This window comes from Rhinolophus sinicus, linkage group LG03, assembly GCF_036562045.2.
Source record: "Rhinolophus sinicus isolate RSC01 linkage group LG03, ASM3656204v1, whole genome shotgun sequence".
Lineage (NCBI taxonomy): Eukaryota > Metazoa > Chordata > Mammalia > Chiroptera > Rhinolophidae > Rhinolophus > Rhinolophus sinicus.
Genome location: NC_133753.1, coordinates 127833705 through 127853014, shown reverse-complemented (window position 1 = coordinate 127853014; position 19310 = coordinate 127833705).

Genomic DNA, 19310 nt, shown 5'->3' with positions numbered 1-19310 from the left:
TCTGCATTTTTAACTTCAGAAACCAAGGTCCGTGTGAACTGTTTTTATAGCACATTTATTATGGTAAATGATTGGCACAGTGTGGAATAATAAAACTGAGGTTATTTTTAAAAAGTCGTTATTTACTTTAGAAAAGTTGAAACTTATTTACCTCTGCCTTTTCAACTTTTTCTCACTGGTTTTGTCCATATACATAAAGCAAAAGAGAAATGTATGTAATTACTCTGTGAATCTGAGTAATGGACCTTTGAGTCTGAGTAAGAAAACCTCAGATTTTCTTTAACAGAATCTTTTCCTTCTAAATTGTCTATGTAATTTCCTCGACTCTCCAATTTATAAAACCTAAGTACAAACAACCATTATATTTACCACTGGTTAGACCTGTGTGTTACAGAAAATTAATATCAGAATCATAAAGTTCTATCAGAAAAATTACTTACTTATGCATAAGAGTACTTACTTACATATGCATAAGAGCAACTTACTTACATATGCATAAGAGTAGTTTAGTTGGAATTCAAAAATTCAGATCTCAAAGCACTTAATAAGCATTTTTATTAAAAAGCATTGCATAGTTGCTCTTTTATTAATGGGTTCAAATGTTTGGTCATATTTCAATTGGAAAACATTAACACCAAGCTCTGAAAACCTCCCAGACTGGAATCTGGTCCTATTCACTGCTTTATCTCAGTGCCTGGAATAGTCCTGACAAGTAGTGAGAGTTCAATATGTATTTGTAAGAGCGTATGCTATCTTGGTAAAATTTTTGTACATCAAGGTCAAAGGTCATGTACTGTTCGGGTGGGTCAAGTAGATTCATTCTTCTATGTGCAAGGGGATGCCTATCAGCGGTGTGTGAACAGAAGATGGCAAATCATGTCAAGATGCTGTGTAATGTTTGCAGTAAGCAAAGTAGTTCCGAGTATGGTTTTACTTGTCTTTTTGTTTTCATTGCACAGGTGATCTGGAGTAGGTTGATAGTAATTTGAAGTCTTTGTCAAAACCATCGCAGTAAACTCTCAGCAGCGTAAGAGTCAAATCTATGAATGAATTAGTCCCTTTGTGGGTTACTCACAAAGGATACCTGAGTTCTGTGGTCTGTTGACTTAGTCTACATATAACCTCTGCAGGATTTTAGAACATTTCTGTCTCTTCCTCCTAGGATCAGACATTGCATAAAGCCATAGAAGCCAAAACACACCATTACTTTCCAACATGCTCCTTAAGGAAGACGTAACTCAGACCATGGATGAACTTAGAAAGAGATAAGGTGAGTTCTAGATGTGGTGAATCAGTCAGAACCAATTCAGCATCTCTCTTGAGCATGGGATTAGTAACTGGGAAGACTTTGGCAAGTGATAAAACAGCATGGGAAGCATGGGAGTTTTCCAAATCAGATTCTCCCAATGCGTTTTTATCATTTGAATGGAAATGGTATAAACTCCCAACATATCAAACACCTGGATTAAATGGAGTACAGAAATACAGAGCAAAACAAAGTATAAATTATATGCAATTTACCATTCTTGCATTATCCTTGTCAATGTTCCCCTCCATTAGCATAAATAATTCAAACTTTCAAAAATGATTTCTGCCCCAATGTAAAGTAACTGACTACATTATGCAATGTTTAAAAATTGGACTATGCTTGAAATGTAATTGTACTTCTGTGTATTTAGATAAATCGGGTATATATTTGGAAGAACATTTTTTGATTCAAGTTTTTCCTCTATGTTTATTAGTAATCATGTTAGTTTGGTAGGATGTCTAAATATACTTCTAACCACAGACTTGATTAAATGGTCACATTGGAACTTCCTGCAACTTTGGTATTAACACTTTTTTTTTCCTCTTTAAAAAATAATTTTGGGTATTCCACAGTCATTAAATGATGCTATTAAGTTATGCATTGACAACTCTCTTCCACAATCCAAACAGAGAAAAATGATAGCTACAATAAGAGAAAGATAAAAAATTACAGCTAAGCTCAAAATAAGGCAAGTATCTCTCTGGACTAGAAACACAGAGAAATCAGGGGGGCAGAAGCAGCAGTTGTGTTAGGTTCGGTGTCTAGAAACAAATGGGGGCAACCAGGAACCTGGTACTGTAGAGTAATGGGAATAAATACATATGAATCTGGGGCCTTAAATCTGTCTCTCTGCTTGAAAACAGGGCCAGTATAAGTTTCTATGCACTTGGAAGGAAGCTAAACGGAAGGAAGCTAAACAAAGCTTCAACTGAATATTTTCTGAGGTTGTAGCTTGTATAAAATAGCATGCCTATTATGAGCTGAATGTTTTCTCCCCAAATCCATATGCTGAAGGCCTAACCCACAGAATGTGTTTGGACATAGGGTCTTTAAAAAGGTAACTAGGTTAAATGAGATCATTGAGTGTGTCCCAATTCAACTTGACTGTTGTATTTATAAGAAGAAGAGATTAGGACACAGACACACACTCACAGTGGGAAGACCACGTGGAGACATTTGGAGAAGATGGCCATCTAGAAGCTGAAAGGAGAAGCCTTCAGAAGAAACCAACCCAGCTGACACATTGACCTTGGACTTCTAACCTACAAAACTGTGGGGGCAGCCCTTTGTTTTCACATGGCCTTCCTCTGTGTACATCTGTGTCCCAATCTCCTCTTCTTATAAGGACACCCGTCATATTGGTTTAGGACTCACCCATATGACCTCATTATACCTTAATTACTTCTTTAAAGGCCTTTTCTCCAATTACAGTCCCATCCTGAGGGACTGGGTGTGAGGCCTTCAACATATGGATTTTGGGGGCATCCAATCCAGCCCATAACACCAGGTTTATCTTCAAATGTCAGAACCACCCAGTAGTAGATTCCAGCAATGACAACAGAACTGTCAAGTAGTGATGCCGCAAAGAAGTACTGGAGGAGGCAGGCAAGAGGGGGAGGGGCAGGGGGCTGTCCAGAGCTCAGCAGCAGTGCTTTCCTGACCCAATGAGTACATCAAAGCCCCAAACTCACCAATTTGATTAAGCTTCACTTTAGAAAAAATTGGGAAGAGTTACTAGGAAACATTTGAATTTCCTGTTAATTTGAACAAATAGAAGCTCAAGTTGAACACCCAAAAAAAAAAAAAAAATGCCACTTTTTAATCCCAAGATGGGCAAGTGACGCCTGATAGTCGTCACCGCAGAATGTGAATGCAACTTTTTATTGCTGAAGGAGAGAAATGTGAGAGGTGAAGCTGAGAGGGCAACTGAGAAGATGGGGTTTAAGAGATGCAGGCCTACTACTACCTGCTGAGTCCCGCTTAGCAAATACGTGCTGCAGATTCTGCTCGTGTTTGAGGGAGATGAGGCAAGCGAGAGGAATGTTAAAACCAAATATTTGTTGTAGTGCAATTCCTATATCGTAGTTTCAAATTTCCATATAACTTTAAGAATTTTAAAATAAATACAAGCAAAAGGGGCATGTCAAAGTTCTATAGATAGCCTTAATTCTTAGAGAAATTCACCCACTGGGAGATGGACGTTGCTCACAGAGCTGCTCCCCTGATAACTAATCAATACCTCTAAGTCAAGTGTACAAATGTAGCCAATGAAGAACATTTATTTATTTGTTTATTCAGGAAATGCCAATGAATATACAACAGCAGGTGAGAAAGATGAGGTCCCTGCACAAATAGAAAAAGTATTTCTCTTTGTGCCAAATAAGAATAATGTAAGGAGGGCTGAATAGAGGACTATTCACAGAATCATGGGCAGAGCGAAGGGATGCTGTAAGCAATAGTGCATCCTCTGGGTCCAGTAACACACAGCTGTTACCCTCATAAATCCAAAGATGTAGGTAAAGGGGAAGACACTAGAACTCAGAAGGAGAGAGCCTTGTGGAGAGGGCCACCTTGAAAGAAGCTGTGACTTTTAGTGCAGTCAGCCCAAGGGACCTAGAGGAATGAAAACTCCCATTCTTTCTGCTCCCTCCCTGTGTCTCCTGCAGGGACCCCCACTAATCCACGCTGAGATCAAAAGACAAGGAAGCCCACTCATCAAGACCATGTGGGGTCAGCCTCCAGGGCTGAGAGCAGGGCGAGGCAGAGTGGAGACTTGATGGGGGGGGGGGGAATAGAAAATGTCCAGCCAGGCATCTTGTCTCTACAGCCCATCTACTTGAATCCAGTGCTCAGAGGAGCTCACTCCCTCGTACACACACCATGTTAGACTCCGCCTCAGTTAATGGCCTTTGCAAATATTTGATGTTTTATAGTAATGGCCAAGAACTTTACTCTCAAAGAATTTGGACTCTCATAAATGAGATCAGCACTTACAAATTTCCAAGCATTCGCTTCAAACATTCCCAAAGGGTCTCTTATGAAAGCCTGGGAGTTCTTTCTGGCAAGGATTGGTGATAATAACAGCGTAGTCAGGGGTGGCTCCCACAGCCTGTGCCTGGGTAAGAAGACTTCAAAAACTTAGATTCCAAGTTGAAATTTAGGCTCACACTAGAAACACAAGCCTTTAAAAATTATCAAGGCCTGTAAAATGAACCAATATAAACTGTTCTTGCGTCGTTTGTCCAAGCGTCTGAAGAAAGCTCGCCAACGTCAACATACCCATCACCACCACCTTTCATCCCTGTTGCCCCAACATTATCTGCTCTTGTTTTGAGCCAATTACTGAGAATTTTTACAGTATCCATCCTTTCCCTTTGTATATTTTAAATGTCTTGAACACCCTTTAATCTATGGGTCTCAAAGTATTTTATAAACATGAATTGTCCCAACAAATATGTGAGGTTAAAAGATAATTATCCTTTTCCTCCCAATTGTTTAAATATACGAAACACAGAAACGATAAGAAACCACACCCCTGGTCTCAGAGCGAGTCTGTTTCACAATGGGATTCAGCTTGCTTAGTCACTAGCAAGCTTTTCAGTTCTTATACCACTGGGAAGAATATGTCAGTCTTTTCTTGTTCATTACCTTACCCCGATAATTAAGGAGCCTCCTAAGGCACCTAATGATTGTAGAGCACATCATATGTACCAGGCACTGTGCTTTAAATCAGTGATTCTCAAACTTCGTGCACACTCAGAGCATCTGGGGAGCTTTACAATACCGATTCCCAGGCTGCACTCTATGTCCATTAAATCAGGAACTTTAGAGACGGGGCCCAGAGAGCAGGTTTTGTTTTTTTTTTAACTTCCCTTGTGATTCCAGTGTGCCGTCAAATTTGAAAACCAGTGTTTTTAAATCTTTACCCTTTCGAGTGTGGTAGGCAGAACAACTGCATCAAGCGGAATTTGTGTGCCCCCCCCCGCACCAGGATGATCACTGAACACTGAAACTTGTGCACTTTAACAAGCTCTCACGTGCTTAACATGCACGTTGAAGTTTGAAAAATAGTGCTTTAAATAATCAAATAAACAAATGAGGTCAGTGACACTATCCCTATTTTACAAATGAAGAAACATGTTCAGAAAGGTCAAGGACAGCAGGTCCTTGAATACCATTGTTTTGTTCAACATCGTTTCGTTATACCATTGATGAGAAAAAAAAATCGGTTTCTCTCTGGGGCTACTGTCAGTGTGGAGTTTGCATCTTCTCTCCATGTCTTCATGGGTTTTCTCCGGATACTTCAGCTTCCCCTCATGTCCCAGAGGTGTGCACATTAGGTTCACTGGCGTGTCTAAATTGTCCCAGTCTGAGTGGGTGTGGGTGTGGGTGTGAGTACTCCTGTGATGGAAGCCTGTGCTGTCCAGGGTGAGTTCCCACCTTATGTCCTGAACTGCTGGGATAGGCTTCAGCCACCTGCGACCCTGACCTAAAATACCGTGTTACCCCAAAAATAAGACCTAACCAGAAAATAAGCCCTAACATGATTTTTCAGGATGACATCCCCTGAACATAAGCCCTAATGCGTCTTTTGGAGCAAAAATTAATATAAGACCTGGTCTTATTTTCAGGGAAACACGGTAAGCAGGTTGGAAAATTATTACCTTACTTATTTTTATTAATCTTTCTTAAATGTATATATAGCTCACATTTATTTCAGTGTTTAATATCAGAAGTATTTTGGATTTTTATCTAGAAGTTTGGTGATGATTTTGTGACCAGAAATACAGCCACGGGAACTTGACTCTTTTTTTCTTCATAATTTTTTAATTAGTTTCAGGTGTACAAAACAGTAAGTGATGAGACATTTATGTATCTCACAAAGTGATATCCCCTATAAGTAAGTCTATTACCCTGTACTGTCTGACAGTACATATTACTATGTACAGTCTGACACTATACATAGTTATTACACTATTACTGACTATATTCCCAATGCTGTACTTTGTGTCCCCGTGACTATTTTTTTATAGTTGACCTTCAATATTATTTTATATTAGTTTCAGGTGTACAGCATATTGGTTAGACATTTATATAATTTATGAAGTGATCCCCTTGATAAGTCTAGTACTATCTGACACTATACATAGTTTTTACACTATAATTGGCTATATGCCCCATGCTGTACTTTATACATCCCTGTGACTGTTTTGTAACTACTAATTTGTACTTCTTAATCCCTTCACCTTTCTCACCCAGCCCATCTAGTAACCATCATTTTGTTCTCTGATCTATGGGTCTGTTTCTGTTTTATTTGTTCATTTATTTTATTCTTTAGATTCCACATATATGAGCGATATCATATGGTATTTCTCTTTCTCAGACTGATTTCACTTAACAATATCAAGCCTATGGTGAAATTGTTTTAAGTTGTTAAGCTTAAAATCACAGTTTCCAAGAACCTATTGAAGATGCTAAGTGAGGATTCACTGCAATAATGCAGATTCTAACACAGGGCCAATGTCTTAGAAGTTCATGAGTTTTTGACCACATCAGTTTAAAGCTGGAGGAGGAGGCAAGTCACAGACTATTTTCAAAAGCTCATGAAAGTTTTGAAACCTCACCCAAGAATTATTGCAATCAATAAATAAATGTACACACTTAGAAGGGTATATCATCCCAGAAGCCCTCCATGCAAACCTGCAGGTCCAAGGACCACAGTTTGTGAATACTCCTACTCCCTCCTGTTCCCCTCCACCCACAACTCCATGGCCTGTGTGATCTGAGTACTTAATTTCTTTTCAGTTTAAAATGAGAATAAGCTTTATCTTAGATGGATACACTACACACACACACACACACACACACACACACACACACACACACACACACACACAGCATTTCCTCTAAACAGCCCAAACACTCTGGGAATTTTACAACCCAAAGTCCTTTCAAAAGGCACATTGACAAAAGGTAACATTGTACATGGGCTCTTCTACACACCTGTTAGCAGTTGAACCTAATTGTTCACCTGGTACTAATTTAGGATGCTGTCACTATATCTCCTTATTCCTTTTCCATGATTTTTTCTGGTTTGGAGCTGCTGCTGCTGCTGTTTCTGCACAATGTATATATTTTTAAAGCTAAAAAGACATACTTTGAAAGAACTCTGGAGAGAGACATAAAAGTTACTTCTTTATGTACCATTCTGTAGTTGACTTTATTTAAACTGACAGTAGTGATTATTAGGTGTGGAAAAATCTAAGGGCAAGAAAAGATTTAACTAGTTGGCTATCCTTCATTTTCTTAGATCTCTCTAAACTTGAGGTAATTTGACTAACTTCTTAAACACCTGATTTGCAGATATTTGTGGATGAGAATGCCAAGGAATATTGTCCTGTGTAGAGACAGATGCCTTTCCTGCGTTGGAAATCCTCTGAAGCAGTACATGTGCACACTCATTGCATCATTGAAGCAAGATGCCCTTGATGGAACCATTTTTAGAAAAAAAGAGAAGGAAATGATAAAGGCAAGAGATTTTTACGTGTATAAAATAAAAAGAAAGAAATGGTTACATACAAAAAATATGAACATACATATGAGATGATCACACATCAGTGACTACTTAAGAGTGTTTATTTGCAACTCTAACATGGCTTTCCTTGACTGTGCTTATACAGCAGCAAGACCAGTGCTTACCTTTGAAACCAAAACGCCATCTGAAGTTGGGCTTTACAGGCAAACACAGACCAAAGCATTAAAAAATCATGAATCACATCTTAATAAATAAACATAGAGATCTTCAATTATATTTAAAATAATCGTTAGATGAAAAATAAGCTATCCAATAATTTTATCCATATAAAAAACTATTCTTAAGAGCATATAATTAATTCTTTAATAAACCTATATTCTCCAAATTATTCTGACTTGGGAAAATAATATTAGCCACATAGTGTAACAGAACACATATTTGGAATAAACACCTGAGAACCTGAATGTGGCACTGCAATTATGTAAAACCAGCCTTGTGTTCATCTTCATCTAAATGAGTTTTCATATTTAAGGACCACAAAGTCCTAGTAATAAGGCAATTTTATTTATTAAGTAGAACTTCCAAGGAGACCTATAAAGTAAGGCATTCATGGAAAAAAAATGGCTTAGATTTCTTAAATCATTCAAATTCAATAGCAAAGTTCACTTAGACAGTCAATGCTGTGATCACATACTTTTACAGCATGAACTCACATTCATTTCTATCCTGTTTCGCCGAAAATAAGACCTAGCTGGACCATCAGCTCTAATGCATCTTTTGGAGCAAAAATTAATATAAGACCCAGTATTATATTGTATTATATTATATTATATTATATTATATTATATTATATTATATTAATATTATACTAAAGACCCGGTCTTATATTATAGTAAAATAAGACCGGGTATTATATTAATTTTTGCTCCACAAGACGCATTAGAGCTGATGGTCTGGCTAGGTCTTATTTTCCGGGAAACACAGTACCTACAGGGAAATCTCTCTCTCCCTTCAGACATACACTGAATGTTGATTAATCATGCTGCCATGATACATTTTTCCACTTTCTCCATGCCTGAGCTGTTCTCCAGTATCACTGTTTAATCTCCTCACTCTTCACCAAATGACTGGTACTCTATGAACCCAGCAGATGGTCTTATAAATGCTACTCAGGCTGATGGCAAAGACTGTGGGTCAATGGCATTGAAAGATGTTGGAAAACATTTTAACCGTCTGTTCTTAAATCTCTAGTTGGTAGGAAGTACACATTTCTTCTTAAGTGATAAGAGCATATATGCCACTAAAGGTTGTATGTTTAAGTGAGATCAGAATATTCACTCTGTAGATGATAGTCTGCTTTTTGTCGTGTCAACATGTACATCGTGTTCTTTTGCACACCTATTGAAAACATGCAGCGTCTGTGTTCATTATAATAGACAATTTGCATGAATATTTATAACCCCAAGTTGAATAGTTAGAATTGCATTAATTTGCATCACTATTGATGGAGTTAGGTTTGGATTTACCTATTAGTGTTCTTATAAATCTCATTAATAGATGTAATAGAGGTCCCCTTAGCAGTGTGCCCTCAAGTAATTCTGCAACCATAGCAATAGAAAACATTAAAGTGTCTTGAGACAATTTTCCTTTAACATAGTGTCTCTGTGGCTTGCCAGATATTTATTGCAACACTGTGTTTTATGTCTTTATCTTTCTTAATGCAGAATTAGCAATGATATTGGCTTCAGAAGGGAATGATTATATAGGAAGAATGCCCAAACGATGAAGAAAGAACATATTTACTCACTCTTATTAAGGTGAGTAGCATATTTATTATAACTTATAACTACATGCTGACTTAAACATTATGATCTTCAGTAGAATTAGATAAACATTAACATCAAGTTCACAAATTTGTATTTTTGGCTGACTCTTGAGCTGTTGCTAGTGGAGCATACATTTTGAAAGACTAAAAGAAAACAGAAGGTTGATGACATGAATTATAAATTGAAATCCATACTTCCTTAATTTATAAATTATACCACATTCCCCCAAATCAAGTATTTGAGTGATGATGAACCAGACCCCAACAAAGAGGCAGCAAAGTGGTGTGAGTCAGACTGGGTTCTAGTCCCACCTCTGCCACCATCTAGCTCTGTGACCTTGGACAGGAACCCGAGCATAGAGAGAATTCTGTTTCCTTACTGTAAACTGATGCTTGTAGGACAAGGTGATCTATCTCTTCAGTCCCTTCCAGCTCTGTCCTTCAAAGCATCAGCAACTTTGTATAGCCTTCAGAGAAAAGAACCAAGCAGCAGCCATTCTGCCCGCCGTCTTACCTGGTTACTCATAGTGTTATTGTAAAGCTCATATGAGGCAAGATTTGTCAGAATTTTTGGAAATGTAAAGAGTATGAAGCAATGCAAGACAATGAGAGATGAAGGCAGAGGTGACATTCCATAGCTAATTGTCTCTTGACCCATCAGCTTTAAGTCTTTGCACTGTGCTCCTTCTAATCTAGGTCTGTTTTCTGTGTCTTATTTACCTTTCATTTATTGCACACACTCAGAATCTCAACCTCAACCCAAAGGAGGGCACCTTTCTAACATTATAAAATTTCAAGGGGCAGCACATGATATTTGTAATTTCTCAACCTGTTGGTTGAGAAAATATACATAATCAACATTTAACAAATGTTCTTTGAGTACTCAGGGACTTAATGGAGTATTAAAACAGATTCATAAAGCTTACACTGTAGTGGGGAGAGACATATAATAAAATAACCACATAGGGAAAAGTAAAATACAAAACGATAAAGAGACACAATGAATTTAGTAACTTTAGTGGATTTGTATTTTATTAATCACAATGCCTCCTACATGCATTTAAAAAATAGCATGTATGTGTCTGTGTGTGTGTGTGTGTAATTTATTCTGACTGTGTTTAGTGTATTAATGCAGGCCCTTTACAATAAAACTTCTGCCCCAGGTTAGGAATTTCTACGTTGTGTGACCATTGTGTCCCTAGCTAGAATTTAAGCTTATTGAGGACAAAGATCTTGCATGTTAATTAAATATTTGCCAAATAAACATATTGAGATAACTGCTTGCTGCTACCTCAGACAAACCCTAAATTTATTTCTCACTCTGTTATCTGCACAATGCTGAATGCTGACCAGAGGCAGGGAAGAGTGGGAGTGAAAAATGTGTTCTACACAGGTCAAGCTAACAGAATATCCACCATTTTGTATCTGTGCTCTCTGGGATCCATACCTTCTGCCAAGTAAGGAGACACAGGCATGGAGGAAGCAGTCCAGCTTTAACTATCTCAGCCCAGAACGGTCACCATGTGATGTAATTATTCCGTGTCATCTGTCTGTCCAACCACATTGGCCTGTATCTCTAGCACCCAGCATGGTGCCCACTCAATGAATTCTTATTGAATGAACCAATGGAATGTGAAAAGGCAAGTTCTTTGCAATTCAGCATTACAAAGGAATTGATAGTCCTTTCCACCATGACACAACCAACTCCACAGCACTGGGGAAAAAAAAAAAAATCTGGTATCATCCACCACCTGGAAACATTGCAAACACGACTGGGAATCTCAGATCAGTTTCTGTGAAATGTTCCCATGACACTGCGGGAAAGGGAGGTGACTGGAGGCTGTCCAGTGGCCGCTGCCTCACGGTGTTCATCAGGCTGAGACTCTCTAATAAAATTCACTCTCATTCACGTTCTTTGAAAGGATAAGAGAGTCCTGCTATTTCCCACCAGCACTGAGTCTAGCACCTGCCAGTTTCAAAGGAAGGGTAACAGAAGTCCCTTCAACAGAATAAAATGTAGACACCGACTCCCAGCACACACAAAAGAAGGAAATATTAATTTTTACAAGGAAAACACTTCTGTTATTGGTCAAAAGTCAAGTTTTGGAATAAAACTGCCTCATATTTCCAAAGGACTTTGAATTTTCAAAGCACTTGTATATCAGTGATCTCATTTGATCCCTAAAACAGCACCATGCTGTGGAAGGGCAAGAGTTTTTGTGTGAGAGGTGAGGAGCATGTCCACAGGGTCAGGCGACCTGCACAATGTCACACAGCAGTGAGAGCTGGAACCAGGGAGAGCGCCCAGACTTCTGACTTGGAATCAGTTTCCTTTCAACATCGTATCATGATTCTTATCTTCAAATCAATGAAGATCCTTTTGACCCTGGGTTGTGGTTTGGGCACAGTCGTTTCTACCTTTGCAATTACTGTCAGACTTGTTTATTGTCTCCAGTGCTATTTAAAATGACCACAGATGGCTAAATCTGAAGGGGAGCAGTTAATAAAGAGACTGCTGAGAAAAGACCTCTGTCTTTCTATATTCCAAGTAATGAAATCAAGAGCATTTTCAGACAGTGCACAAATATCCAGTCCTTTCAAGCTATTAATACTAAGCTACCTATGAAATAAACAGGTAGAATTAGCATTGTAGCAATTTCCTTCTAAAATCTAATTTTTCCCAACCTCTTATCTACCACGTAGCTATTCTGAGAATGGCCGTAATTCCCAATATTTGTTTCACAAACAGTACCTCTTAACCTGTCTCTTTTCATATCAAAACATTTATATAAAACTCAAGAAATCCATAACTCATCATAATAAACAGATGGCATTCTCCTTATTCGTTCTAAAATGACACTCTACATTATAGAAGATTTTTTGTTTTTACTTCTTCAGTTCTTAGGGGAAAAAGCATGGGACTTATAAATGATTAATAATAATTAATCATATCTGGTTAGCATTTAAATCAGGCTGTTTGTGTGTATTAGTTACATACCAGCACAGTGCCATGCTTATATGTGTTCAATAAATATTTGGTGAATGATTGATTCAGTTCTCAGTGAGTATACATTGTCTTTGTCCTGCTGTATGACTTTTGGTAAAGATTTTAAAAAGAGAATTACAAAGCGTACAGTAGAGGATTAGGTCTTTGAAGACAAAGATTCTAGTCATTAGTACTAAATAATGAAATGACTTCAGGCAAATTACTTGGCTCACCAGGCCTTGGGATTTCTCAACACTAGAATGAGAGTAGGAATGAGAATTTAGATGGTCTCTAAGGTTACTTCCTTCTAGTGCTAGTATTTTCTCATGGTAAACTGCAAAACTGTCAGCCAGAGCAAAATATCACTCTCACCAGAAAAATAAATATGGACTCTAGGGTGGTCCCAGACAAAGGTCTTCACTTTCTAAATTTAAATATGTGTGTGGAGGGGGCGATTAAGAATCCCAAAGAATCTAATGGAAGACAATAAGAACTTCCCGGAGTCTGACAGAGATTGGTTTTAGCACATTATCATCCATTACAAAGCTCTATAAAAGGATTGTAGTTGAGGGAGTTACAAGTAGGCTCTGAGGATAAAGGACGGGTGCTAAGGAAAGCTAAAGTTTTGTTTTTTTTCTTTAATAAAGTAGATGAGGGAAAGGAAACCTATGATGAACTGTGCTGAAATCACACAACTTGTGGAATGAATAATATTAAGTCGCTAGGAGTACAAAAGAGAAGAAACCTAGAGAAAATGGAATTTATGGAAAGAGAACCCAATATAGAGCTCTTAATTTTTTGAGACTGGCAGCTTGATAAGAGTTTCAACCAAACACCAAAAGGGCTAGATCTGGGATCCAAATAAGAAAGAACTGTGTTCTTGCAGAGGCCACAAAGAAGCTGAAGAAGATACCTCAGCCTTAGAGGAGAGGATGGGAACAGTGGAAACAAGAGTGCTAAGAGGATTCCTGACCATCAGAGTCAGCATCTCGAAGCTCAGAAAGGAAGTAATAACTATCTGGAAGGAACTAGACCTTTAGCCCCACACCAGGTTGTGGAGGCTTTATCTGCTTCCGCCTGTGATCCCAACAGTCCAGAATTTTCTCCTACTGTCATGCAGTACATGTAACAGCCATGGAACTATGTGTGTGTGAGAATTCCGTGGGCAGAGCACCACAGGAGAACACGAAGCAGAGAAGAATGTGCCTCTGGAGTAGGATCTTGAAAGGAGAAATTCTCTTTCTTCCCCACCTCCCACCACAGCCCTTCCCCTTCCTTTATTTCCTCAGGAATGGCAGAGAAAAGTGAATGATATATAGGCCAAAGAATACTTGGGCCTGCCAAAGAATCTCACCAGCTCATAAAGTTGCCCAAAAAGAAAAGCATAGATCCCACCGAACACCCACTGTGCACCCATTTTGTGTAAGGCTAGGTTTTTAGGGGGACAAAAAAGACGAGCAAGACATTGTAATTACTCTAAGAGGCTTCCAATCCAGGGGTGAAAATAAATCAATGAATAACTAAGACAACGTAGAGGAAACAATCTGCCATATGTGAGGTTGAAACAGAGACTTAGTGCAGGAAGAATCACGATCACTTCCAGGGTGACTGGAAGGGTGGGGCCACGAGGAAAGGCATCAGGGGCAGGCTGGGAAGGATGGCCTGTTTCTTTCCATTCTCTGTCCCCACCCTCTTTTAAGCTATACTTTTCTCTTGCTTGGGAATCCTAAAAACTCCCACTTTTGTTTCTACTGCCTCCTATCAATTGTCTTCCCCGGGGGCCAGAGCGATCTTTTCAAAACACAAGTCTCATGCCACTCCACTGTCTTCAAATTCTAATTGTACTGAGCATACAGTTTCAGGTTCTTACCTGGGCTTGCAAGGAAGGCTTCACCATTCTGGCTTCTCTCTACCTCTGCCTCATCTTGACCCCCCTTTCCCAGGGGGGTTGTCTGGCTCAGCCTTGCTGGTCGTATTTCTTCCCACATACCTTCCAATCTGCCTTAGGGCTTTTACGTTTGCCGTTTCCCTGCCAGGGATGTTCTCTCTCTTCATCCTGGCTTACTTAACTCCTGTACCATTCACCTCATTCCTCTCCACATTCCTTTCCTGACATATTCACCTCCCCTGTTCCCACTAGGTCACTACCTCTTGTTATTAATCAGTGTTCCTGTGGCACTCTGTGATTTTCCTTCATATCACTTATAATGGTTGATAATTACATGTTTATTTGTGGAATTATTCATTGACAGCTGATACCTCCATCTACTATAAGCTCCACGAAGGTAGAAACTATCTTTATTCTCACTGCTGTATCCACAGCACCGAGCTCAATGCGGGCATAAAGTAGGTACTCATTAGGTACTCCTTGAATGAATGAATGGACATTAGAGATCGAATCGTCCAGCCCTTTTTCAGAAGAGTGAACTGAGGCTCAGAAAGGCAAACAGATTTGTTCAAAGTCTCAAGTTGCTGAACCAGAAAAAGTACTCTTGTCTTTAGACTCTTAATCCATAGTTCTCATCCAATTCTACCACGTGGCCCTGAAGCTCGTTCAAGGGCCAAGTCACAGCCTTCAATTTTATTGCTGGGACAAAAGGTGATTGAGAAGAGAGACAAAAGGAATTATTCACTGGGTCATATGAGCATTTGAACATAAGTGAGAAACTGAGAAATGAAAGACTGAAACTGGGAAGAAAAACTGATGAGTGGGTGGTGTGGTTAACGTATTGACACACAGATGAGAGACTGATCTGGCTGACGAGACTGAGGTGTCCACATGTACAGGCACAAGGCATGAGGCTCCACAAAGACAGTACCTGTACCTGGCCAGCACCTAATTAAGAGAAAGAGTTTTCAGGGGAACAAGTGGGTGTGCTGAAAAGTATAACAAGGTCAAGTTCTGTTTAACTGATTCACAATCATGAATTCTTCCTGAGGGATAGGGGCGTGGCAGTGCAGGAGTCAAAGAACAAGGGGAAAATAGGCAATCTATTGATGTTTTTTTTATACTTGAGAAATTGTATTTAATAAATAATGAGGATGCGGTTGAGTTTTTAAAATGCCAAGTCTAAAAAAATAATGGAAGAATTGGGAGCCAGAGAAATAGCTTATGTCTAATGAAGTGATGGGGCCTCGAGGGAGAGAGGGGCCCCATGATGCCACCACACCCTTCTGTTCAGCCAGATCACATCTTGGCCATAATCTTTCTTTCAACCAGTGCCAGTCACAAGAAGGAGGTGTGACTCTGGGGCCGAGGCTGAAGCACAATGCTGAAGAGCCACAAAGGGTAGGGGCGGCCTCAGCCTAGGCAGAGAAGGCAAGTTCTCTTTTATATTTCCGCCGAAAGAAACACAATGACCTAATTCAAAACTGGAGGGTTATTAGTTTCCCCACCAAAAGGAAGAGAGTCTCAAATGTGGGATTCCAAATATCAGGGCTGCTTTTGAACTTCCCAGCCCTCAACATCTGCAGCCATTTCCATTCTTCAGTTGTTGCCAACTTCTGCGTTAAAGCCTGATATCCTCACAGACACACGGGTTCTGGCAACCTCAGTTCAGGGCGAGAGGCTGAGGGAAACAAAGCCAACCGGGAGAGGGGCAAGGAATTCTTGAGGCATGGCTCTAAATCTCTACCTGTAGAACAACTTCAGAAGGCATATATATAATGTGCAGGCTGTTTATGCACTGAGCCTCTTGTGTGAAAAATGCCTTCAGAGTTACATAGGGTAATTAAATAACAGGTATCGAAAACAATAAACAGTCTCAGGGTACTCTAAGTCATACCAGTTTCAGATTTTAGAAGAGTAATAATACATTTTTAAATTACTTTTTACCCAGAGAAGAATCAGAATGGCATAGTGGAAAGAGTACAGACTTTGGACGTAAACCTAGTTTTGATTCCTGGCTGGGGAGCTATGAAGAAGTTGTTGAACCTCTCTGAGGTTCACTTTTCCTACTTTTCCTACTGTAAAAAGAGAATGGCTGCACTCACTTTGAAGATCTTTGGAAAGATTGGAGATCATATCTGAAATCACTTACTGCAGAGCCTGGAATGTAACAGGCACCCATTAAATGGTAGCTACACTTACACAGACCTATGAAAGAAAACAAGGCAATATTTTTCTTTGCCAGTGTTTTTAACAATCATTAATGAGATTTGAGAGCTTCAGTTTGTAAAAAACAACTTAAAACAGGTATATTGAGTTGGACTCTGACAAGTCATTCTTCATTCTGGTGCTAGATTCCTGTTATCAGCTATTTCCCCAGTATCTCTTCATTCATACAGGGACAGTGAAGAGAGGTTCTATGTCCTTAAAAATGTAGGAGGTTGTCTATGCAAAGGTCTCAAAGTTCTTGCATCAACCACCGCGACATTGCTTTGCTCACCTGCTTGCACTTACAATTACTTTAAAATCTACCTCAAAAGAGGACTGTATTTAGCTAAATACTTCAAATCCTGTTTAAGTACCCACACTTGCGTATTATTAGCTATCATTTCTCTGAAGAGGAGTCCCAGAACTGCATCTCCCTTCTAAGTGCCAGCCACATGGCTTCAGCCTCCCAGAAGACAATTATTCCAGCTCACTCTGTAGGTTTTTAGCCTTGAGCAACTAATGGAAAATTATAAAGTACTTAGAAACTGTACCATCCATGGATAGTCTGCACATTGCAGCATTTTGTTTTGTTTTGTTTTGCTTTGCTTTTTTGTTGAAGAGTTGCAGGTCCTATGCTTCAGTCACAGATTTACTCATTTTTCATGAAGATAGGTGATCGTACTCCTACCTCCTCATAACTCTCTCTGTGGTCTTCCAATAGACTGCCTTCTCCCCCTCCCAGCTTTCAGACCTAATTGACAAATAAAGTTATATATATTTAAAGTATATAATATGTGATTTGTTGTACACTGTGAAATGATTACCACAATCAAGTTAATGAACACATTTATGACTTCACATAGCTACTACGCATGTGTGTGTGCAAGCGTGTGATGAGAACACTTAAGATCTCTCTTACCAAATCAAATGTTCAATACAGCATTATTAACTATGCTGTACATTAGATTGCCGGAATTTATTAATCTTATAAATGGAAGTTTAGAAGGCCTTTTTATATCCTATCTCTACACCAGGCCCTAAGCCTATACAAAGAGTCAGCTTAATTATTACACCTGCCACCAAGACTTTGCAACCGTTCTAAGCCTCAGTGACATCTACTTCCTGTGAACTCATTCAAAAATATTTATTGAACACCTACAGTGTGCCAGATTAGGCCTACGGCATTCTCTGTCTGCCACTCCCCGTTTACATTAATCACCTGCTTTGGAACACTTCCTATGTCATAATTTAACACTAGTTACCTAAATGGTCACTGTATCTCTGTCTGTGCATTAGATTTTTAATTTCTGTTCTCTGTAATCCCAGCATAGTTCAGTGTGATAAAAAAGATCCTTACTAATATTTTGACTAAAACAGCCAACGAACTTTCTACCAGATACTACTTCAATAAGTCATTGTTTATTCTTTTGCACAAATAAACTTTGCATACTTATTCAATATGTGTTTTTCCCCCCCAGACAGGGTGAAAGACCCAGAACTAGAGTGGTTGAAGCAAAATACAGTTGATCATTGAACATGGCAGGAGTTAGGGGTACCTAATCCCCACTGCATTAAAAAACCAGCCTATGACTTTTGACTCCCCAAAAACTAAGTTGTTCCTTGGTATCCACAGGGGGATTGATTCCAGGATCCCCGTGGATACCAAAATCTACAAATGCTCAGGTCCCTTATTAAAATGGCATTAATCAATGCAGTCTACCCTCCGTATCCACGGAATCATAACCATGGATCAAAGACAATGCAGGTATTTACTGAAAAACATCCATAGATATATGGACCCTCGTCATTTCAAATCCCTGTTGTTCAAGGGGCAACTGTTTATATTTGCAAATTTTCACTGTCATTAAAGCCAGTTCTGGCTCCTTTTTTCCCCATCCCCTCAGCTAGGTGAAGCTCACACTTGTCAGAGATATGCCTAGTTCCTTTCACTTGACAAATTTCTACTTTCTATTGTATACTCATGCAAATTTTTAAAGTATTTTAAAGTATTATTATTCTGACTTAACAAAGCTTTTGTGTTAAAATTAGTTACTTTTTTGCTATATATATATAGCATATATATGTATGTATGTATGTATATATGTATGTGTGTATATATATATATATATATATATATATATATATATATATATATGCCATATATACATATGGCGAAAAGTTTTTATAAATAAAAGTGGGGTCTCTCCACATAGAGTAAAATTTACCTAAGAATATCCGTGGTGTGAACAACATAGAGCTACAAGAAAAGAGTTTTGGTCTCACAAAGAGGAACAGAATCTGTAAAGGATCCTCATATAAACATTTTTACATGCTTAGGAAGGGGAAACAAGAGCCAACTTGCCTACTCTTCTTTTCAAAAAGAAAAAAATTATGAAAAGGGGAGTTGTTTATAGTCATTCAAAACTCCATATCCGTAAAACAGGATAAGGAATGCCTCAACACTGTAGATAAAAGTTATTTGGAAAGAGAACACTCCCTTTAAACCAAGGAACGTACGTATGCTGATTAGATGAGGAAGGTGAAAGAGAGAGCTATAGC